This window comes from Pseudorca crassidens, chromosome 18 (assembly GCF_039906515.1).
Source record: "Pseudorca crassidens isolate mPseCra1 chromosome 18, mPseCra1.hap1, whole genome shotgun sequence".
Lineage (NCBI taxonomy): Eukaryota > Metazoa > Chordata > Mammalia > Artiodactyla > Delphinidae > Pseudorca > Pseudorca crassidens.
In genome coordinates this window covers 67129988-67155593 of record NC_090313.1, presented here as the reverse complement: position 1 = coordinate 67155593, position 25606 = coordinate 67129988, and the positions used below count along the sequence as shown (strand labels likewise).

At 38.2% G+C, this 25606-nt stretch overlaps 1 protein-coding gene and 1 long non-coding RNA gene across 3 annotated transcripts in view; one reads left to right on the top strand and one right to left on the bottom strand.

Annotated features, from left to right (window-relative positions):
* TRPC4 (transient receptor potential cation channel subfamily C member 4) overlaps window positions 1-25606 on the bottom strand; it is a 161869-nt gene that overhangs the window by 52672 nt on the left and 83591 nt on the right. The gene's annotated exons all lie outside the window — the stretch shown is intronic.
* LOC137211155 (uncharacterized) overlaps window positions 2930-25606 on the top strand; it is a 50027-nt gene continuing 27350 nt past the window's right edge. Inside the window, exons 1-3 of the long non-coding RNA XR_010936926.1 lie at window positions 2930-5172; window positions 11546-11677; window positions 16122-16275. This is a non-coding gene — a long non-coding RNA (uncharacterized lncRNA). The remainder of the gene's footprint in view (window positions 5173-11545; window positions 11678-16121; window positions 16276-25606) is intronic.

Genomic DNA, 25606 nt, shown 5'->3' with positions numbered 1-25606 from the left:
AGTGGTTATTTCTTGGTTTAGTGGTTATTTTCTGGTTAGGACATTATACTTTTTTCCCATTTTTATACTTGATGTATTTTTAGTATTTTCTATAATAATCACAACAGAAAAAGTAAATATATTTTTAATAGGGTTGAGGCAATAAGAAAATCATAACTGAAAGCATATTACATTACCAGGATGTAAATCATCATAGCTGAATTTGGTGGAAATAAAGCAAATACCTTACCTAAGTATAATCAATTACCACATACAAAACATTTCACAAACATGACAACATTTTTATCCTGCCAACATGTTTGAGATGTAGCATAGATCTTACTCTATTTTAAGGACGAAGATGGGGGGCGTATATGAGGGCTATAAATTTATTCAAGAAGATTACATATCTAGTAATTGATGAAATGTATGGCTATCTGGTCCAAGATTCTTTTTTTTCTGTACATGATCGTTCTCATTGACACTGACAGCTAAGCATTATATAAATTCAGAGGGAGTTTTCTCTTCCAGATGGAATGGTCCAAAAATGCTTCCCAGTGGGTCTGCACTCTGAAAGTGGAGATTTGTATAAGCAGAGAAGAGAGGGGAAGGCACGGCATGCAGGTGAGAAAGTGTAGAGTGTGTTTAAGGGATGCCTATGGACACTTTGGACTGTAGTAGAAGCTTTAGTCCCTTGTTAAGGGACTCAAGAAAGTTCTGTTGACATCAAAAATAGACCCACCCTAGAAGCAAACTGAACACCTGGGCCTTTCATGGGACTCTCCCTGCCCCAGTATTTCCTATTTTCCTTCTTCAGTCTTAGACTTTATGGATCTCCTTTAGGAGACCCTTACTTGACCCTTACTCTTTTCTGATGGGTACACAGAAAGTGGCTTGATGATCATAAACAAAAAGCTGTTTGAAAGTGAAAGGAGAGACAGGTGATTGATTAAAAGAGCAGTTCAATCGTTGAGGTGTGTAATCATATGGGCTGGATGTCAAATGAGTTCTCATGCAACTGTTTCTCTTCATTTTGTCTTAGATATTGTGTTCATCAAAAGATATAGTGGGCAAAGCCACATGTATAAACGGAATTAAATGTATAATAATAGGTTCAGCAAGTACAGCTAAAACAAGATAAAACTGCATTTCTTCAAGACTGGGATGATGGGGCTCTCCTATTTTGTAAGTAATTTATGAAAGTAAGCTTCAAGCTCCATAGTTAGTAAAGTTAAATTTTATAATCCAAAAAAGAGCTTTTCTTGACACATTCCTTGCCTATTATTTTGGTCAGAGTCAAGTGTTTGAAAGTCACAATAGAGCTTTTGATGATATATCTGTAGAGTACTGGGAAAGAGTGATACAGGTCATTAACAAGTTCTGTTCTCTTAGTTAGTTTCCCTCACGCCCACCCAACACACACACATAATCCTTCACATCAGCATTTTATACACAAAGCATAGTCTACCATCTTTTTGCTATTTTCTCATATAAAATATGTTCTACAGTTTTCTTCATTAGAATTTAGCACAAAGACCATAATAGAAGGGAATTAATGAAACCTATGAAAAATGCAAGATATAATGAACAGTTACTATAATCTCAGTAATTCTCACAGATTGAAGAAACACTATAAGGGACTAAGCGTGAACAACACATCTGACACATGCAGAAAAAAGTAAAAGAAAGGTATGTACTTTGTTCAACACGGTCTGGGTGAATTCTAGGACTAACATACTCTGCCCTTCTTAGCCCAAATCTCATTAGAGCATGAGACACCCCAGGGCAATTGAGCAAATAACTTTATTGGGAGCACTTAAGGTTTGCTTGGAAAAATATTTCCGTTGCCTAATACACAAATATAGACCGTGTTAAATTACCTAGAAGAAGCAAATCATTTAATCCTCATAGAACACCTGCCATGCCAAGCACTCGGTTAGCCTTAATTTTTTCTAACACTTTTTCTTAAAAGATCTTTTTCTTTTATTATTGGAAAGTATATATCTGTGCTTAGTAAATGAACAGCGTGCACAATTTTTTACCAAACACAGACACAGTGAGGTTTACGTAGAGGTAAAGAATAGAGGCAGGATACTATAAGAGCAGGAGTGGGGGAATGGGTGTGTTTAATACACAAGTTTCCCCAAATGTAGATATTATTTGGCTACAAATTTGTTCTAATCTTAGAATTGAAACAACCGCAAATGTATTCCTAAGAATCACTATAGATCTAAATATTCTCACAATGGTTTTACATCCTTCTTCTTCTACACCTGTTTGCTGCATGTCTGCACCAGCATTCTCCAAATTGTAGCCCATTCATTAATAAATATTTCCATGAAAAAAACAGTTACCAAGTTAAAGATTAAAAAAATTAAAATTTTATATTACAAAAATTTTCACGGTGTTTAACTGTTAAAGTAGATTAAAACACTTCATTTCTCTCATGTGTCCCTTCCTTCCTTCTTTCCTCCTGTTCTTTGCTTCCTTCCTAGATGCTTCCTTCTTTGTACTTTGTTTTTTCTTTGTCCCTCCTCTTCCTGTCTTTCTTTCCTTCTCCCTGCCTCCTCGTCTCTTGGTTTCCTTGGATTATTTATAGAGACTACTCAGCTGTACGCCAACCTCCTTTGAAGGACCCCCTCAGAGGGGGCCACCCTATCTCTGTGACACTTGCCACTGGTCCATTCCAGCAAAGCCCTCTTCAGGTGGGCTCTCACATTGCCTGCTGGGAGCCTAGAGGTCGCGCCTCCTCTGACCCATCTTTCTACTGCACAGGGAGTCACGGGACCCACCATCTTCTATACCATCCCAGGACTGCGGGAGGTGGGGTTTCTTTGAAACACACCGTGTTACAGCCCCTTCTCTCTCTGCAGTTGTTGGCCGATTCCTAAACAATTCCTGACATCACATTAAAATTCATATTAAAACATTATAAACATTCAAATTCACATTTGTGCCATGAAACTAGAAAGGACACTCTAAAAAAAGAAAGATTTCCTCTCTTTCAATAACCTTTAAAACATTTTTAAAAACCTAATCATGATTATTTATGAAACTGTTAGTCATGGAATTTTAAATACTGAAGAAACTGTGAAGATTACTGAATCTAATCTCATTTTTACAAATAAAGTGAATTCCAGTACCAATGATTTAAAAACAACTACTCAAAGTACTAAAACACCCCAAACCTAAAGAAAACAAAACATGATGAAGAGAAAGGAGATAAAGCTGAAAAGTGAAAACAAACAAACAAAAAACAAACCCAAACAACCAAGAAACCTCACTGCTACGTGGTGAGGAATTGAAATATTAATTGGATATGGACAAAATAAGATGAAGAGAATTCAAAAATTAATGGAACTCTGATAATTAAAATAACTATGGATTAGATTTCCTATTTGATTTTTCTTCATCTTTTTAGTTTTTCAATATATTTTTCTAGCTTAAAATTTTGTATCCAAGGTTCAGACTGTGGCCATATTCTCTAAACGAGCAGAATCTAGATTCTGGAAACAACCAACCTGGCACCTTAGTGCATCTTGACTAAGTCAGATAGTTACATGGGAGCTTCTATTGGCTGTTGGACGATTATAAAGAGAGTTGAAACTTTTGGGTTGAATGAATTAAAGTGATCTTCGTAAGGGCTTAAAAAGGACTGCAGATTCATATACATGCCAGTTTCCCCTGGGCCTTACTATTTACTCCTTAGAATTTCAAAAATAATCTATTTCCTTTGGGGTTTTATTTCCTCTGCCCAAGAATGTTTTTTGACAACTCATTTTGTAATGTGGATAACAAGGCTTAAGAATGATTTGTAGGCAGAAGAGCTTCAGGGAATTACTTTGTCCATAACTGAAAACCCTTTTTTCTTCTACTTCTGCCCTTAAATCCCTTCATAGCTGCCAATGGCCTTTAACTGTCTGGGCCTTTCTCTGTTTCCTAGAGATAGCTCTAGTTGTGTTCCTAATTAAAACAGTTCTCCAGTCTCCTTGAGCATGGTCATACTGCATAACTAATCACTCACCTACTTCATTATTCAAAGCATCATTTTCATCCAGTGCTCCTTAGTTTGATTAAGACAATAGTATTGTGCATCATCTGTGAGTGGGGCAGTGGCTAGATAAGCGGGGAGAGGACCGAGATCTGTAAGAACCAGATATATCTGTCTTCTAGGATCTCAAAATCTGTGGCAGACTGATAATGTGACTGGGTAAATTAAATACAGAGCATTACGTGACTTGTTAGAAAAGAGGTAGAATGTGTAGGAGAAATTATGCCCAATATGAAATAATTAGGGAAGATTGAAGAAAGGAAGCAGAATTTTCTAGTTAAGCCTGAGATAACAAGTAGAATTTTGACAGGCACAGCTTGGTAGGTGGATGTGTTTTAATTCAGATTTAGAGAATATCATGTTAAAAACTTGAGGATGGAGATAAGCAAGTTCAGATGAGCAATCCCTTGTTCTAGAATGTTACATTCAATGGTGAATATGCTAGAGATGCAGTATAAAGGGATACTGCGGCCATATATCGGGATACAGATAAAAATGTTTACTGGCAATTTCTCAAGTCTAAGTCCTTGCTGCTCAGTGGAGGCCGAGGCTGGCAATACCGAGAGACAACTGTACAATCACTTATAGTCTTATACACAAATATATAATGTTTATTCACTTTCATTGAATTACAGAGTATTGCACTTATGCCAACTTTAATATATTTACATATTTTATAACCTAATTTTAATGAATATAATGTCACAGATGGGAGATTAGTTTAAAAAGATTTCTATAAGAAACTTACTGAGAAGATAATAATTTAGGCATAGGGAATCCAATAAAATAGCTAGTTGACTAATTGAGTTTTTATCAGTGTCATTAAAAAGTTAATGAAGATTTAATCATATCTGACATGACATTGGCTAAGAAGCCTGAGATCAGTCAAGAAGACTGCTTGATAAACTTTAGGTTCTTTCCTCCACAGGATATTGGCCTACAATTCCCCTGGCTCTGTCAAGTCAAAGAATCTCCCATCCAGTCATCAAATCACATGATTATTTTCCTTGGACAGGCATGTGAAGTTCAGATTTGCAGAGTGGAATTCAAGGAATAACTCAAAGCACATTACTAGGGCACCACTTCTGATGTCTACATATCCAGAAGGGAAGATGACAACTAAACTCCATTTGACAGTGCTGGTGAGGCGGGGGCAGGATTAAACTTCTTAAATCATTTCTGGGCCTAAATTCAAAATTGGTTTGGCAACTGAGCTGGGATGATGAGTGGGCAATAACGGGAAGCAGAAAATGCAGAGACAAAGGAAATATGGTGGGAGGTGAAAAACCCAACATTGAATACATTAAACTATTGAACTTGGCAAACAAACAAAATGAGATTTTGGTAGTGGGAAGGCAGAGTCAATAGATACTGTTAGTTCCTTGAAAATCACAAAGGGCAGCAGTTGGTAGAAATTCCACATCTCTTCACCAATAACCCTCTTCAGGGTGCGCATGAAGAATTGTTTTAAACTATCATGGAAAAGAGATGAAAAACTGCCAGTCATTTCTAAGTGGCTACCTAGATGCTTTCTTAAAAATGAAGAGAGATGTGGAGGCAGACAATTATACAGTGTTTTTTTTTAACATCTTTATTGGAGTATAATTGCTTTACATTGTTGTGTTAGTTTCTGCTTTATAACAAAGTGAATCAGCCATACATATACATACATCCCCATATCACCTCCCTCTTGCATCCACCCTCCCTATCCCACCCCTCTAGGTGGTAACAAAGCACTGAGCTGATCTCCCTGTGCTATGCGGCTGCTTCCCACTAGCTATCTATTTTACATTTGGTAGTGTATATATGCCAGTGCTACTCTCTCACTTTGTCCCTGCTTACCCTTCCCCTCCCTGTGTCCTCAAGTCCATTCTCTTTTGAAGGAACCACCATTTGACTGTGGAATCATGTAGGTGAGTAATAGGTGAGAATGGTAGATGGAAAACAGAGGACAGCCTGTTCCTGGTCCTGGCCAGCCCTCAATGGGCTGGTTTTCCAGTCTCTGACGACAGTTACTGCAAGAAGAGTGGCAGTTCAGAAAGCGTGGTCCCCTCTCAGTCTCCTGGAGGGAAGCCTACTGAGGACCAAACTCTGCTCTGTTATCTGCCATTAGGACAAGTACCCAAGAGAAACAAGAGGCACTACAGGAATGAATACCAGCTGCTCTTTTGAGATGAAAGGATACAGTCACTCTTCTTTCCCCTTTTCTATCCCTTTTCACATAATTTCAAGACCAACTATTTCTGAGAAAATTTTAAAAATAGACTAACCATGATATGTGTGGATAAGAATTTGGAGAAAATGGAACTTTCATACATCAGCCATCAAAATGTAAATGGTTGGACTTCCCTGGTGGCGCAGTGGTTAAGAATCCACCTGCCAATGCAGGGAACATGGGTTCGAGCCCTGGTCGGGGAAGATCCCACCTGCTGTGGAGCCACGAATCCCGTGAGCCACAACTACTGAGCTGGCGTGCCACAACTCCTGAAGCCCGCGAGCCTAGAGCCTGTGCTCTGCAACAAGAGAAGCCACCGCAATGAGAAGCCCACGCACTGCAAAGAAGAGTAGCCCCCGCTCACCACAACTAGAGGAAAGCCTGCACGCAGCAACGAAGACCCAACGCAGCCAAAAATAAATAAACAAACAAGCAAATAAATAAATAATTTAAAAAATGTAAATGGTCAACAACTTTGGAAAACAGTTTGCAGGATTTAAAAAAAAAACTTACACTTACCATATGATGGGCTTATTCCAATTCCAGGCATTTCTCCAAAAGAAAAGAAGGCATATTGCCATACAAATAGTCACATACAAGTGTCATAGTAGCTTTGTTTTTAATAGCTAAAAACAAGAATAATTCAAATTTCCATCCACCAGTGAATGGATAAACAAAATGTGGTATATCCAGGATGTAACGTACAACATGATAAATATAATTCACATGGCTGCACGTTATATATGAACATTGTTAAGAGAGTAAATCCTAAGAGTTCTCATCACAAAAATCTTTTTTCTATCTCTCTAATTTGGTATTAATAGGAGATGATGGATGCTTGCTAAACGTACTGTGATCATCATTTCATGATGTACGTAAGTCAAGTTATTATGCTATGCACCTTAAATGTATACAGTGCTGTATGCCAATTATATCTCAATAAAACTGGAAGATACAAACATGGTATATCCATGCTATGGAGGATTATTCAGCAATGAGAAGGAAGGAACTATTGATGTTCACACATGGTTGAATCTCAAAATAATTATGCTGAATGCAAGAAGCTGGAGGCCAAAAGAGAATATGCTGTATGATTCCAGTGACAGAAGGCAGATCAGCAATTGCCTGAGAAGGGGTGAGGGGTGTGCAGAGAAAGATCACAGAAGGGCAAAAGGAAACTTACGGGGGTGACAGACACGTTTACTATTTTAATTGCGGTGTTTTCACAGCTGTACACATATTATAAAAAACTTGACACAGTATTCACTTTAAATACGTGCAATTTATTGTGTGTCAATGTTACCTCAATAAAGTGGTTCAAAAATGGCTGCCCCTATTTTGCTGGTGCCAGAAAGCACATTCAGAATGATCTACCTCCAATCTGTTACCAATCTTACCAAGTTGGCTTCTTTCTCTTGGATTCGTCTCATTTTAATTTCAATTCCACTACCATGAGATATTATCATAACATCAGATATCATTATTTCAGGCTTAAACTAGGAGGAAAAAAAAGGTCTACTTTCTGCCAAAGCCTATTAGCCTCTGAGTTCTTTCTCTAACTAACCTATGTACCATACCGCTGAGATGAAGGGCCTTGCAAACTGCAAATTTAACTGTCTCTTTCTCAACTAAAAGTCTGTACTGTCATCTCATAGTCTCCAGGAAAAAGTCCCCAGTTTATGTAAGGCATACCAGGCCCTGAGCTCCTTTACCATAAGACTCCTTTCCTCCACCCTTGCATATTTATACTACAGACACACAAACCCTTCAGGGTGCTCTGACCATGTCTGGACCTTTCTTACTGTTGTAGGGCTGCATGTGCGGATACTTTTGCCTGGAATCATCCATCTCCTATTTTCTCAGAGTAAATTCCTGAGTCTTCCAACTCAGCTTCTATTCATCTGATCACTCTTACAGTCAACTGTTCTTTTTCTCGGTACTGATATTGTCCCTTGAACATACACCTACAGTTGCACTTCTTCCCCTTATCTCCTGCATTTTAATCATGGGTTGGAGTGAGCTATTTGAGAAGGGTCTGCCATTTTTCATCACTTGATCCTTCGCACCAGTGCCTGGCCCTGAGATGTCAATGGATGTTTACTCAATTGAATTAATTGCTGAACATAGCTCAGGGCTTATGAATCCATTTAATTAGGCACTAACCACTCCTGTAAGTTCCACGGAAAAGCCTGGTTGACATTGTTACCCTCAACAATAAGAAGGGCACTTTATATTCTTGTGCTTATTTCCAGAAAATACATTAGCTGCCTCTCTTTCTTCTGAATATAATGTTAATTAGTCCAGGCAGCTTCCTAGGAAATCCATGGTGTTGCTTGAGTATAGGATGAGAAGGCTGCCTCAGTCTAGGTTAGAGGTCAGTTCTTAGAAAATCTATTGAAAATCAAGTTGTTCTGAAAGTACATCTTTACAAGGAGTCCAGAGGCAGAGTATTTCAAGAAGTTTCCGAGGAAATATATTTCAGAGAAATGTAGTTCAATTCCATGAGAATCAGTGAAAGAGGGACGAGAACTTGAAGTGGCGAACATGGTCTTCAGGACTCTGTGATCCTCTTAACAGTGTTTTAAAAAAGATAATAATGGGATTCTTTTCTCTACCCTGCTCTTTTGTGCAATCAGAGGCATGCAGGTCTGATGTGTCTGATGAAAAATGTAAGAAAAAAAAGATAAACCAACCTCAAGGAACTCATTTCCTTGACTACAAAACCATTGGTGATGTCCAAACATTGGGAAGAAGTAGCAATGCTGGACTTCTATGCAAAAAAAACACTGACGTTAAAAATGCATACGGGGGCTTCCCTGGTGGCGCAGTGGTTGAGAGTCCGCCTGCCGATACAGGGGACACGGGTTCATGCCCCGGTCCGGGAAGATCCCACATGCTGCAGAGCGGCTGGGCCCGTGAGCCATGGCCGCTGAGCCTGCGCGTCCGGAGCCTGTGCTCCGCAATGGGAGAGGCCACAACAGTGGCCTGCGTACCGCAAAAAAAAAAGATGCATACGTACAAACTACAAATTTTTAAAAATCATTTTTAGTCTCTATATGGAGGATATTTACTGTTCACTACTCACAGAGAATTGAAACACTTTAAAAGTAGATTTAAAGTTTTATTCTCCTATGTCCTGAACATATATCAGACAACATCTATGGATAGGTTAAAGCAAATTGTGTATTTTGACTTGGAATTCTCCATACCCACTATCATTCTGTTCCACAAGGTAATTATATCCCCAAACTTCGTTTCATCAAGTTGTTAAGCTTCTGTAATACAATCTGTTTGTAAATTAGGGATTGCCTCTAAAAGATTTTCAGTAGTTATCTTTAAATATGACAAGATGTGAACATTTCCTACGCCTGCACCAGTATCCATTCCAACCTTCCCCCACTGCCCCATCCCACCACCCATGCTACCACAATGCGATTCAAGTGAGCCTACGATGGTCATCCAATAACTCTTGTCCTCCTGCTAACCTGGGATGCCCAAAATTGCATACCTCCTTTCCTAGCAGCAGAACCAAGACTGTCCCTCTAGTTCTATTTTTATTTATATATTCATAGCTATACTTAACTAGAAAGGGCCTGATTATGAGATGAAAAGAATTCATACAAATTGGCAGCGAATTGCATTCACCTTAATCTTTCATTTGCATTTAAGAAATAATAAAAGATAGTGAATGACAGAAATTTAGGTCCCAGAACTGAAGGAACCTTGCCTTTCTGGCCTGGGTTCTTCCCACCACGTGTCTTTGGTCTGAATCTTCTGACCTAACTGACCCTGGAGAGGAAGGGCAAGCAGTCAGCATGTCTTCAACCTTCAATGCTGGTGCCCTCTCTATCCTACAGTAGGGATTAGATTTCTTGGTTCAAACAGAGGAGAAGCTTCCAAACTTGTTAGTAAATAGAGTTACAATCTCAGCAAAAATAAAGATAAAGATAATTACACAGAATGCCTCTTGTTGTTGTTGTTGTTTTTTTGGTACCTAGACTTTCAGTCAAAAGAAATGAAAGCTATGAGGAGGTTTACAAATGCTCAAGAATTTCTTGCTAAATTCTTCCCTAGAGGTGGAAAGTCCATTTGATGGCAAGCAGAACCTATCTGCTTCATGTCATCTAGACATATTATTGCCAACTCTGAGTAACTATTTAACCACCTCCGAACGTTTATAATGCAATTTCTGGTGCATCATGAATATGAGGAAGGTAGTCAAAATGTTTACTTACATTTCTGTCAGGATAATTTTACTTTACCTAAAACATTGTTAAAAGCTGAAGACGGTTTGAATTCTTTTTCCTTTTACTAAATTCAGTAAGACCACGATACATATTCTGGACATTTCTGTAGGCACCTCATTCCCTAATCCCAAAAGAATTCAAAATCACAATAGGAATTCAAGAAGGGAATATTTTCATACCTATTCCCAGAATTTAAGAACAGTGAGTAAGGCTCTACAAAACATAATATTTAAATAAGACCTAATTTTCAGTACATCATTTATTTAGTTAGTTGAAAGTTAAAGTCCCCAAAAGTGACAAAGAAACTTCATTTTTCTCTCTCCATATAAATAAATGGCATCCAAGTAATCTCGGCCTTCTCAGTACACTGAAGATAGGTTTCTTATTTAGCAAAGCGCTAGAAAAACTTTTATGACCTAATTTCTTGGGATCGACATAGTCTCACTCTTTCATCTTCAGCATGATAATCTTCTGTTGTGTCTGTACAATTTACGAGTCTGCCCAGAGAAGGAAATGTCCTCCTCCAACTGGAGCGAAGTCCAAGGCAAAATTTTCCACCCCAGGACACTGTGGAGGCAGGAAACACCGGGCAGGGAATCATGGGGAGTCTCTTTTGAGACCGTTTTCCACAGTGTCACTGCAGTCTTGGCCTCAAAAGGTGGCTAGATGTTTAAAGATCGAGAATATTTTTGAGTTGGAGATCTGGAACATTCACTCATTATCTAAGAGGTGATAACATCTTCTGGTACTAAATGCCAGTGTCCAGACACTGCCCAATACCCAGATTTGAAAGGAATTCAGAACATCACAAGGATCTGCCAATTACATTAGAGAGATGTCAAATACAAAAAGTAAATAAAGAAATAAACCCCCCCAAAAAAACAGATAGGCTTATCCTTGTGAAGAGTATGGAATTAATATTTAACAATAATATTATTGATAATAATCACTGTAGAATTACTATATAAGTGACAAAGGCAAAACTTTGTGAAGCAACTGAAGAGTGAAAAATTACATCCTCTTTCATCATTCACTTTTCCTCCTTTCACATAGATACTCAAGTTCCGGAAATCCTCTGTCCCAAACGCAACATCCTCCTTCAACCACTGCAGTCACCACCCTGTCGTCTTCTTCTCTGGCCAGGATTCATTCTGAGAAAGCAGTCCAGGATCACCCTTCATAGTGGTGGGCTTTCTATATATATTTTTATATCAGTGTCAACTATAATACCTAATATAGTTAACTCCTTACATCCAATAGAAATTGGTATATTTATCTCTGTATACCTCCATACCAACTTGATACTATTTATTTCTGTATCTATAATGCTTTGCAGACTTTCTGGTACCAAGATGATTCTTGAGACATAGTTTTAGAATGAATGAGTAAATATATGAATGGCAACAGTAGAAAGATTGACTTTATCCACTGCTTTCAAAATTGTGTCTAGGTTATTTTATGGCTTTCATGCTGCTGTGTAGCATGGAAGGAGAGGCTGAGTCTAAACATATGGCTGAAGGCTAAAGAAAAAAGGGCAAACAATACAACCTTCCTTCTAAAGGAAGTCAAAGTCTATAGCACAGTATGTAACTGACTTTTCTACTCTGTCCTAAGAATTAGGAAGAAAATTATTTTCTCAGTAAATAAAAATGATCATGATATATGGAAAAGGAACGACTTACTTTAATTCTGTTACAAACTAATTACCGATTTCTAACTCTTGCTGGATTATGAGATTTCTACTCTCCTGGTTTATGTAAACATTGAGATAAGACACTGATCCCCGGCTCACGCATAAGACTTGTGCCTAAGTGTTGATTGTGACTGTATTTTAATAGGCAGTGCTTGAAGAATAAAGTTAATCAAAAAATGCACAAAACTTTTCTTTTTTGGCTACTGGTTTGAGTTTTAGAAGGAGCTTCTTATTTAAGTTTTTCAGATTTTGAGAAGATAAGTACTACCCCTACCACCAAGAAAAAAGTAGTTTATAAAATTTTCTCCTTCTGGGCTTCCCTGGTGGCGCAGTGGTTGCGAGTCCGCCTGCCGATGCAGAGGACACGGGTTCGTGCCCCGGTCCGGGAAGATCCCACATGCCGCGGAGCAGCTAGGCCCGTGAGCCATGGCCGTTGAGCCTGCACGTTCGGAGCCTGTGCTCCGCAACAGGAGAGGCCACAACAGTGAGAGGCCCACAGACTGCCAAAAAAAAAAAAATTTCTCCTTAATTTTCAACTATAGTAGAATTAATTTGATAGCTTTGGTGTGAAAACTATTTGTTTTTGCATCAAAGAGAAGGATACGCTTAGAAATATAAATACCAGATGATTATTTCCTAGCAAAATATACTATTCGGGGGCTTCCCTGGTGGCGCAGTGATTGAGAGTCTGCCTGCCGATGCAGGGGACACGGGTTCGTGTCCCGGTCTGGGAAGATCCCACATGCCGCGCAGAGCGGCTGGGCCCGTGAGCCATGGCCGCTGAGCCTGCACGTCCGGAGCCTGTGCTCCGCAACGGGAGAGGCCACAACAGTGAGAGGCCCGCGTACCACAAAAAATATATATATATATATACTATTCGATGTATACATTCTGCTTACCAGTCATGTTATTTGTCCCATCTCCTGTTAGAAAAATCTTCAGCTGATGAGTAGCCTTCTTTATAGGACTTGAAATCTGGGATGCATCTGACACTTGGATCCTACTTCAGTTTGGACAAACTACATTTCAGGTGCTTAACTGCCTCATGTAGCTAGTGGCTACGTACTGACAACAGAGGTCTAGTTTTTTCAAATTATAGACTAACAGATAGCTTTTGAAATTAAAAAAAAAAACAACAGAGGATCACTGAGTACTGAATGCAGAGAGCAGTAATCTTGTTGTTTCAGCAGCTCTTAATAAAAAGTCTATTCTAGAAGACAGTGACTGTACCTATTTCCCTGACAGACCTTCTCTCCAAAGGGCGACAAGCAGGTAGTCAACTGTATTTAATGATTTCTGCACATCTTCTCCCCCACCCCCCAGTGCTATGTGGTGCAGAGGATTTGCACTCCTCTCTCCTCTGTATAGTGTCTGTTCCTTGCAGTGCTAAAAAGGAATTGAATGATGCGGCTCAGTAAGATTTCAGAGTGGAGCACCCAGTCACAGACCTCTGTTCTGAGGATATACTTTGGAGGCAGACAACCCCGCCTAGGCAACGAGATGGCCCGACGGCTCCCACTCATTTCTCATGGGCACCCGATCAATAAGCAATCCACTGGTGTTCGTTGTTCCTATTTGAACACGTAAATAACACTGGGGTAGTCCAGCCTATCAGTCAGTGCCATCTTTGAAACGTCACATTTTTTATCAGGAAATCAGATTACTTTCCTCCTTGCTGAGATTATCTTTACGAGCATGGGTGGGCTGCTCAGTTTTGATTTGGGAGCACTTCCTCACTGGGTCGGCCTGGGAGAGGTCCTGCCAAAGGGACATTTGGGGACCCTAAGGGCCCTGGAGGAGGTAAGTCTAGAGATGGGTGACAGGCCAAAATGGATAAGATAGGGGCAAATTAACAGACATCTCAAATGTCCGGGATCTTATAACTGTAAATACCTGGCTTATTATTTATCTGCTTTTATTTCTCAAAGGAGAAAGAAATACGTGAGGTTTGTTTTGTAACATTTATGAGGCACAAGATTGAAAAAGTTGGATAAAAAGCAAATACACCGGTTCACATACACACACTCTGTGTCAGACATACCAAGATTTGTCTTTCTTAGAAAGTTAAGTGGAAGGTACTTCAAAAATCATCAAGCCTCACCTCTTGGCTTTACAACCAGGAAACTGAGGTCCAGGGAGGTCAGATGAATTTTCCAGAGCCACAAAACTAGTTAACGGCAGAGGCAAAGGTAGTTCCCTATCAGGTGTGGTGCTGACTGGAATGCAGGGTGAGGGGCAGTAGCTCAGGATTCAAGTCAACCCCCGAATGAAGTCAAAGTTGCAGATCTATAATCCCAGCTCAGTAGTTATAGACTTCGGATAGCGGCAGTGAGATGGTAGCGATCTACCATCACCTTCTGCCATTTTGCATTCTTTTATGTAGACAATGAAAGATATCAAGTCAATAATAGTGGTTTAAGCAAGTTCTAAAAATTGAATGAAATAAAACTAAGCGTTCGGTTCCAAAGTACCGACTTTGTGGTCAAGAGGACTTTTCATTTCTTTTTCTTAATCTTCTGAGTCCCTGGGATTGTTGCAGATGCCGTTTCTCATGCTCTAGATAACTAATAACCTTGAAAGAAAAAACATAATCCCTCCAAAGAGAAATGAGTATTTCCACTGCCTAGCCTCTTAAATCTTACTTGATGTTTTCTAAATGGAACTAAAAGAATTTCTCAAAGTTAAAGGATTGAGGGAGAAGAGTCATTTTATGTGGGATGAGATGTAGTAGTTTGGATGTATATAATCAGGGGGAATAAAAGAAGAGAAGCCAGACAGAAGAAAAAAAAAATCCTTGGGTGCTTTGTTTTGTAGTTTAGCTATTATCAAGCTTTCCAGACAGGGCAGAAATTCTAGAAGGTCAAGGAGGGCAATCACTTATTGATCCTAAGGGTAAAAGGGGTAATTTTCTCTTTTAAATGAGAGCTGTGCTCAGGAAGATGAGAAGATGAATGCAGTAACCAAGCAGTGACCACATTTAATAAGAATCTGTGCATCCCTCACTTCAATTTCAACACTTATATAGGAAGCGTCTGGGTTCATCCCTATGCATCCTTTTCCCTAGCTCCAAGGATTCAAGCAATCACTGCGAAGTACGACTGTTTTCCCTACGTGTCTATTTCTCACTCTCTCCTCTTACCACTTAGCCCAAGCTACCATCATGTCTTATCTGAAACACTTCAATTATTTTCCCCACTCTATTCTAAACATGGCATCTAAAGAGATCTTTTCAAACACACATTTAATCATGCCACTTCCCTGCTTAAAGCCTTTTAAAAACTTCTTGCCTCTTTTAAGATGAAAACACGTCCTTAACGAGGATATGGCTGTTCAGGTTGCTGCCCCACCACTCCACAGGGCTTTGCAAACTGCTCGCCCTATGGTTGTCTGTGCTCCGGTCCCTCTGGTGTCTCCATCCCCACAGAATTGTCCCAGATGATGCTTGCTTGGTCTGCAATTCTATCCATACCCCCAACCCCTGCCCACCCCACACCTGTACCTCTTTATCTCCCATTTCTCATTCAGTCTGTCTGGAACATCTAGACTAGTTCAGACTGCCTGCTGGTGTGGTTATATACCCACCAATATGCTCCTTCATTATACTTTTCAAAGACTGCCCTCATACACTTATTTGGGTAATTCTTTTTCATATCATTCTCTTCCACTAGACTACTTAGGGGTATGTAAGGGCCAGAACTATACTTGTCATACTCACCTCTGCATTTCCGATGCCTAACAATGCCTGGCCTGTGTAGGTGCACCAATAACGTTTGTTTAGTGGATGATAAATAACTACATGTATACATGCATAAATACATGAATGAAAGCAATGTGATTCTTATCTCTCCTCCCCTAAAATAGTTCTCAGTGTCCTAATGAATTTACAGGAGTCTCATGGCCTGAACGTGGAAGCTCTTGTCTATGCTTAACTTTCAGATTTGTCCACCATCTTCCTGGGACCTACACCTGAATATGGCTGGATGGTATAGTGTGAGCCACCTGACGTCAAAGCTGAGAGAGACATGCCATTTGCAGGCTAGACATGCATATCACCGGTGCCAATATACAGACCTATAAGGAAATCAACAAGGTAAATCCTTTTAGCTAGGGTTGAATAAGGAGCAAATGAATACAGAAATCTTTTGTTTCATAGATAATAATAATGTGGTACTATATTAAGTGTGTAGGCTCCAGAACCAGAAAGACCTGTCTTTAAAATGAAGATTATACAAATAGCGGCCATGTTTTTTGAAGAATAAAATGAAACAGAGTCTAAGAAGTGCTTATCATAGTACCAGGTGCAAAAATATGATTACTTCTTTCCTTTGTCTTGTCTTCCCTTACCTATGCACATGTCTGCATTGAGGCATTACACAGCTCAAAGCAATTTGCAAGTATTTCTGTATTCACTTGCAACTCTGCAAAGAGAGAAGTGGGTTTACTAAATTGGATCATGTGTTACTTACTCCAGGCATTGCATTTGACCTTATAATAAATTATTATTCACTGGATCATAACATCATAGGCAGTTTTGACACAAAAAACTCCTGAGAAATCTGCTGATTGAAATGTGATCTTGGTAATTATTCAGAATTGGCAAATATGAGAAACTGTCTATCTTTCTTCTCCTATAACTGTATATGGAGGTTTGACAGTGGCCGGAATTGAATTGTTGACTAGGAACTATCCTTGCCAACCTATGAACGACACAGCAAATGACTCAGAGGAACTGTGGGAATGTGCCTCGGCGTCCCGATCCTTCTCAGGAGCCAAGGTCAAGCCCTAGGCTTCCTATTAATTTTTTACATATAGGCTTATGGCGTGTTCTTAAGAACTTCTAGACTTGATAAACCTTTGCTGGAATTAAACATATTGTTTTTATATGTTTGTGTGTATTTTTAAGATTAAGAAGAACATGAAAACATTTTTTCTCTTTTAGCTGCAAATCAAAAGCAGAGAACAAATACTATGAAAAACAAATTTTAATTTTTTTTCCAAGAGAAAGTACCTTCTGTGTTTGCTGTGACTTCTTGTATAGTCTCCTAGATGAGGCAATTGCTTGGGCTATCATTTTACCCTAAAGGTCTACGGAGATGTTACATATTAAAAAAATATAAGAATTACAAGTAGGAAGATGAACAAGTTCATTAAAGAGTGGGTACTTCCTGATATGGGAGAAAAAGAACTGGAAAGAAGTTAAATTGGTGAATGTATTTGATTATGTTAGTAGTTTTCCTAAGGAGTGTAGAGATACATTTCTATGTTACTACTAAAAATTCCTAGCAAAGCCTCTAAGTTACTCAATTTAAACTAATTTTTCAATTAAACTTTGAATCCTAAAATTACAAATCCATTCTCTTCAAGCTATTCATTTAAATGTATACTTCTACTTCATACCAGCATTCTTCAAGCAAGGCTCTCTTTACGATACACTTGCCAACAAGGAATAGTTCGTGAACCATGCTTACAGTTCACTGGCTTTGAGTTTCTAGCCAAGTTTTATATAAGAAAACTTCAAAACTGATTTATTCTTTTTCAAAATAAAGTTGAACTCTGAACCTATATAGCGTGTTTAAAAAGTGATTAATATGAACTCTGAATCTATCTAGCATATCCAGGAAGTAGTTAATACTGTGTGTATGTGGTGGGACGTGTGTGTGGGGTTTACCCTGAGGACTTTAAAGACATTACTGGTGAAATATAAACTTTGATTCTTAAATATTTTTGACATGAAAAGTCAGATAAACAGATCTTAAAAAAACACAGTCTCTCTACTTAAGAGCTATTTTTAATTGTTACACATCTCAACAAGCATGCTATTTTTAAACTAGGAAGCTGGAAAAAAATTATTTTTAAATTGTCCTCTGTGAGTTTATTTTCCTCATAGCTGTTTCTCTTGGGTACATCTAAGTTTTGTGGGGGTTTTTAAAAATTATTTTTAGGTTCATATAGAAGACTACAGTAAGAGAGAATGGTAAAATATAGACTGAATAGACAGAATTTATGTTTATACACAGATGCACACTTTAACTCTGACATGGTGATGTATGGTAATGGTAAAATAATACATATAGGTGGGAAAAAATCAGAACTAGGCTGCTCAGTAGATAAAAGCTTATTTCTATGACAATATTTCATATTTCACCATGTTTTTCAGGGAGCTATAAGAGAGAGACATAGGTTCCGGAACAATTTTCAAAATTGTTAGTAGAATTTCGTCCTCATCAGTGAATTACCATAATTTAGAGATTTAACACAGTTTATACTGGAGTCTTTCACAAAAAAATGAACAGCTAATAGATGAAAGTGTCAGAAAATAGTTTTAGAACAGAGTACTACTTCTGTTTTACAAAGTATTTAAATATTTATTTTGAATACTATTGGTTCATTACTATTATGTTAAAAGATGGTAAAATAGTTCAGATTTAAGATGTTTCCCATCATAATGAAATATAAAGCAGTGTCACTAATATAAAGACTCACAAAGGCTTAAAGAAAGGGTTTCTAAACATATGATCAGTTGTCTTAAAAAATATGGTTAACATCTTGTATTTTGTTGGTATTCTTTTTTCTGAGTTATTGTTTTCCAATAACATCATTGCAATAAGAGAAAGAATAATGGGAAAGCAAATAATACATTCATTCAGATTAATTCAACAAATATGTTTAGCCATCTATCAGAATCTAGGTTGTATTCTAAACTCTAAGATTTTGCAATGAACACAAATGAAAAACGGTCTTGGTGTAGTTTCCGTTCTGTCAGAGGAAATAGGCAACAAAACAAACAAAACAAATGACACATAATACAGAAGTATGTGATATAGTTAATAAAATAGTAAGAACTTGGTTTTCAAACTCAGAGAGCACTGTAAAGATTTTGGCTATATTCAGAGTGAAATTGGAGAGCCACTGGAAAGTTTTAGATAGAGAACAGTGAGCAATGAAATTCCATGTCTGATGCTTCAGTTCAGAGGCAGGGACAGATCCGAGAGATATTATGAAGAAAAATTCAACAAAAGTTGGTTATTGGACATGAGGCATAATGGAGAGAAAACACTCATGTTTGTTATATTGATATTTATGAGTTAGTATAGGTTGCATTTAGGTAGCAATAAAGACTTAATTTTAGAAATTAACATTCTAGTTGACATTGTAGATGTTGTGAGTATGTTGGAACAGGGATGGAAAATATATTTTATCTTGCATGCCAACACAAGTTTATTAGTAATGGGGGCCTGGAACATATACTGAGCAGGAGTCTGAGACTAAATTAGAATTCAGAGGAAACATGTATCTTGTCCAATATCCCTAATAGCCATGGGTAAGTTTAAGTTCTGGTATGGCTGAAAATTTTCCTTATATACTGTTGTGAGCTAACCTGTGTTCAAGATGCTTAAGATTCATATGTTAAAATCCTAAACTGCAGTAACTCAAAATATGACTGTTTGGAGATAGTGTTTTCAAAGAAGTAATAAAGTTAAATGAGGTAAGAGGGGAGACCATGTGAAGACAGAGAGAGAAGACAGTCATCTACAAGCCAAGGAGAGAGGTCTCAAAAACACCCCAGTTTTGTTGACAGTTTGATCTCAGACTTCTAGCCTCCAGAGTTTGTGAGAAAATTAAGTTGTTTTTACCATCTGTAGTACATTGTTATGGCAGCCCTAGCAGACTAATACATAGACCAACCCTCTTAAAAATGAACTATAACTTTCATAAAATACCATGAAAAACTAGCCTACAGTTCTGAAAAATGAAAAAAAAAATACAGACAGATTCTGGAAGAGTCAAAACTTGGAAGAAAGGACCAGGAAAGTGAAGTGGGTCTATCTGTCTATTATCTATCTATCTATCATCTATCTATCATATATTTATCACCACTGTGGTATAATATGGAGTGGCAAAGACTTTGAAGAAATCTGAATTATTCTAGCCTGAAGAAATAGATGACAGTGTCTAGGGCAACCAGAGCTGATGGAAATTGAAGAGCAAATTCCAGAAAGGAGAGAACCAGGGATTAGGATTCCTAAATTCTGTGTAGAACCCTGAACTATGCATGTGTAGGGCAGACTGCAGACTGCCTCACTAAAGTGGCTGGACGAAGAACTGACGTAAGATTTAAGGAAATTGGTTTCTAAATTTAAAAAAAAAACAGTTAAATGATCATAACAGGATCTAGAGTCTTCACAATACAACTTTCACAATATCCAGGATACAGTGCAAGATTTCTCCATATAAAAAGAACCAAGGAAATGTGACCCATTCTCAAGAGAAAAGACCATCAGTGAAGGCTGACCCCTGGATAATTCACATGGCAAACTAGCAGACAAGGACTTTAGAGCACCTATTGTTAATCTGCTCCAGAAGGCAAAGAAATATATGGTCAAAATAAATAAAAACATAACTCTCAGCAGAGAAAGAGAAACTATATAAAAGCCAAGTGGAAAGCCTAGAGCTGAAAAATAAAATATCTAAAATTTAAAAATATTACTGAATGGACATTACAGTAAAATGGAGATGACAGAGGAAAGAGTAAGTCAATGTGATGAAAAATCAATAGAAATGATCCCATCTGAAGAAAGAAAAAGAAAAAAAATGAAAGGAATGAATACAACCTCAAGAATCTGTGGAACAATATCAAAAGGTATCATTGAAGCCTCAGAAGAATAAGAGAAAGAGGATGAGTCAGCAAAAGGATATTTGAAGATAACAGCCTACATTTTCCCCAAATTGGTGAAGGAAATCAATTTACAGATTTAAGAAGCTCAGAAAACCTCAAACAGGATAAAAATGGAGAAAACCATGCTAGGGTACATGATATTCAAATTTCTAAAAAGTAAAGAATAATAAGGCAATCTTAAAAGTTGCCTGAAAACAAAGGCACATTACATAGAGGGAAACAGCAATTAAAATTATTGCTGCCTTTTCATCAGAAATTATGGAGGCCAATAAAAAGCCTGAAAGAGAAAGGCAAAAACTGTCAATGCAGAAGTCTCTAATCGGCAAAAACCTTCTTCAAGGATGAAGGAGAAACAAAGACATTTTCACATAAAAGAAAACCAGGAATATCAGTTGGTAAATATGCAAAAGAGAATTCTTCTGGTTGAAAGGAAATGATTCCACAGGAAAACTCAGATCGTCAGGAAGGAATGAAAAACATAAAAGGCAAATAGTCAGATAAAAAAACAAATTTGTTTCTGATGATTTAAACAATGTACATGCCAATATTTAAGGCAAAAATTAAAATACTGTCTTGTGAGGTTTGTAATGTATGGAATCTTTATGTAACTAGAGCATCAAGGTCAGTTGTATGGGGTAAATGAGCCTGTTCTGGGGCAAAGCTTCCACATTTTACATGAAATTATACAATATGAACTCTAAACAGATGGTGAAAAATTAAAGGCATTGTAGTAGACGTAAGAATGGCCCCCCAAAGATGTCCACATCCTCAGTCCCAGAACTTGTAAATATGTTATGTTCCACGGCAAGGACGATGGTTATTAAGATCGCTAATCAGCTAACCTTAAAATTGGGAAATTATCCGGGATTATCCAGGGGCGCCCAATGTAGTCAGAGGGTCTTTAAAAGATGAAAAGTGGGGGTAGAAGAGGAGGCCAGAGTGATGCTCATGGGGAGGACTAAACCTTTTGCTATTGCTGATCTTAGAGATAGAAAAAGACGGTCATGAGCCACGGAATGTGGAAAGCCTCTAGAAGCTGGAAACGGCAAGGAAACTGAGTCTCAACTGGAGCTTCCAGAATGAATGAGGCTTGCCAATACTCAGTGTTAGCCCATGAGACCTGTGTCAGATTTGACATATAGAACTGTACATAGACATCTGTGGTGTTTTGAGCTACTATACAAGCAGCAAGAGAAAACTAATAAAGGTATATATTGCGATTCTTAAAGCAGCCACTAAAACACAATGCAAGTATCTACCACGGATCTTAGGAGGAAAGAGGATTCCAGATACAAGCCATTCCTGGTAGAGAGAAAGCGGGTTCTGTTCTTGGCTTTGGGCTTGACAAGCTGAGCAATAAGGCTGTTATTTTCTCCTTCTCAAAGAAGTTGAATAATGTCACAGTATTAAGGCATTCAATCTTACGCATCATATTTATGGAGGCGTCCTCAAGCCCTGAGACAGTTATGACTATGTTTTCCAACACTTCTTTCTACCTGGAGTGGTTATTGGGTTGCTTAGTATGAAATTGATTAAAATAAATAAATATAAAAAGGCAGCTGAATCAACACTCTCCAGAACTGATAGCTGGAAGTCTCATCCTGAGGAGAGAGATTGCAAAACTATGTAAAGGGCAGATTTCTGCTATACTTTTATATAGGCCTAAATAGCTATTCATATCAGCATTTTTAAAAATCCTAAACTTACAACTAGATCATAGAGTACAGTAACTGAGGTTCATTCCAAAGCTCTGAATTATAAAGAAAAGTTTATGTTCTGTGAATTTTGTTTAAAAAAGAGATAATACATAACATTGTACATTTTCAGCCAATGATTCTCATATGAACTGATGATATTTTAAACAAAAAAAATGTTGCCACTTAAAATTCAACTATATGGAATGTTATTAGCATTATTTTTATATCTCTCCATTCTCCAGTATCCTTGGATAACAGACTTTCTTGCATATTCACTCATTGCCCTTTCCGAAATGGGTTGCCAAGATTTTCAGACACCCAAGACACACGTCACCACACAGAAGCTAGATTACTGGCCTTATCTCAAAGCCAAGGCTGCTTATGTGTCCTGGGATATTGATTATTTTTCCTTAACAGAAAAAAGCTGCAAAACTCAAAACTCTGCCTCTGGAGCCAAAGACCCAGCCAGAGTTGTATTAGCAACTGGTGGTCCATGAAGAAATGATAAAACAGTAAACAGAAACAGAATGGAAAAACATGAGAAGGTACACAGGAAGGACAAAAAATAAAAAGGTTCAATACAACAATATCTCAGTTATATGTTAATAGCTGTTACAGCTTCCTGGCACCTAAACTGTAATCACACGATCAATGCTGTGTGTGTAATATTTTCAACAATGCTTGTTTGAACAGATAAAAGTCAATCTGTATAAGGAATAAAGATGGAAATTTATCAATATTATTAAAAGCATTTTATTTTATTAAAAATTCATTCTTTACTTAAAATAATTCAAAGCAAACTCATACAAAACAATTGTATTTTTGGTATGTTTGCCTAAATATTATTTAAGTAGTATCTCCCCTTCCCCACTCCCAAGGGAGCTGTCTACTGGTTTTGTCTCTCCTTGTAGAATTTACCAGTGTCATTAACATAGGGGGGCAATCAACAGAAATTACACACAAAGCTTTGTTACTTTCTTCTCACCAATGATCAAGTTATTGTGCCACACAAAATCCTTTAGAAGGACTACTAACAAGGTGTTATAAAAATGCATCGACTGGCAGAAAAAAACATTCGTTGAGCTCATATACCACATGCCGGCGCCATCACAGATGCTGACTGTAGCAAAAATAAAAGCACAGTTCTTGGCTTCAGGAGCTCACAGTCTTATGAAGGGGAAAGAAATGTAAAAAGGAAATTATAAAGTGGTAAATGTGCATGCTCCAGACATAGAAGAGGGAGTGCAAACCCAGCCTGAGAGAGCAAATGTGGGACCTTTCTGAAGCCGAGGCTTAACATTCTTGAACAGGGAGTAGGATCTAGCCAGAGGTAATGGTTGTATTTCAAGGTAATAAAATAACAAGAAAGTTTACAGAGGTAACGTTCACAGATCACAGCACAGGAGAGGAAATAATAGCAATCTGGAATTGCTGAGCATACAGCAAAAGTCAGGAAGGGGTGAGAGATGAGTCTGGGCAGGAAGTCAGCACCCAGATATCATCTATCCTGTTGAGGAGACTGGGTTTTACTTTATGGGATCTACAAAGTAAGGGATAGAAAACCAGGTTACAGTTTTAAAATAACATAATAAAGCAGCATTATTCACAGTAGCCAAGAGGTGGAAACTGCCCAAATGTCCATCAATAGATTAATAGATAAACAGAATGTGGTATATACATACAGTGAAATATTATTCATACAATGTATATACAGTGTATATACACATACAGTGAAATACATGCAGGGATGAAATTTTGATACGTGCACAACATGGGTAAACTTGAAAATACTATGCAAGTGAAATAAGCCAGACACAAAAGGACAGAGAGTATATGATTCCACTTATATAAGGAATCTAGATTAGTCAAACTCATAGAGACAGAAAGCAGATGGTTGTTGCCAGGTGCAGGGGAGAGGGGTGAATGTGGACTTACTGCTTAATGGGTAAGAGTTTCAGTTTGGGAAGGTGAAAAAGCTTTGGAGATGGATGATGGTGATGGTTATACCACAATATGAATATACTTAAAAAATTAAAAATTTTACTGTGGGGAATGTTTACATATTAAAAATTCTGAAGTGTGGTGTGATTTTGGATGGAATGAGATTGGAGCCAAGGATGAAGGGAAACTGGGTGAGACACACTAGTCTAAGACTTCATTAAAGAGGGCAGGAGGAGTAAGGCTGGAAGGGAGGAAATAATTTGGGAAATAGTAGGGAATATAATGGGCAATAAGATGGGCAGGCTCTGGTGGTTTACAAGAACCTCAATGATCTACGCTCCAAAACTTACTGGTTCAAAACAACAATGTATATTCAATATTTCACAATTTTGTGCATGCCTTAGTCAGTTCAGGCTGTTCTAACAAAGTACTATAGACTGGTGGCTTAAACAAGAAACATTTACTTCTCACAGTTCTGGAGGCCAGAAAGCCTAAGATCAAGATGCTACAGATTTGGTGTCTGGTGAGGGCCTGTCTTCTTGCTGTGTCCTCACATGGTAGTAAGAGGATTAGAGATGTCTCTGGGGTCTCTTGTATAAGGGCACTGATCCTTTTCATGAGGGCTCCATCCCCTTGACCTAATCACCTGCCAAACGCCCCACTTACAAATATCATCATATTGGGGGTTAGGTGTCAACAGATGAATTTTAGGGGGACACAACATTCAGTCCATAACAGTGGAACAGGAATTTGGGCAGGACTCAGCTGGTTGATTCTTCTGTTTCACATGGCATCAATAGAAGTTACTCAGCAGTATCCAGCTAGAGGATGGTCTGGTGTGGGAGTGTAAAGAGGTCCAAGTTCACTTCTCTTGTAAGTCTTGTCACTGGAGTGAAGGGTTGGAAGGCTGGGCTCAGGTGCGACAATCAGCAAGAGTGTGTACCCACGGCCTCTCCGGTGTGATGGCCTTTTTAAGACAGTCAGACTTCTCACACGGCACTTCAGCGCTGCCAGACAGCGTAAGTGGAAACTGCAAGACTTCTTACAACCAAGCCTTGGATGTTACAGAAAGTCACTTCTCTTGCATTCTATTGGTTCAGGCAGGT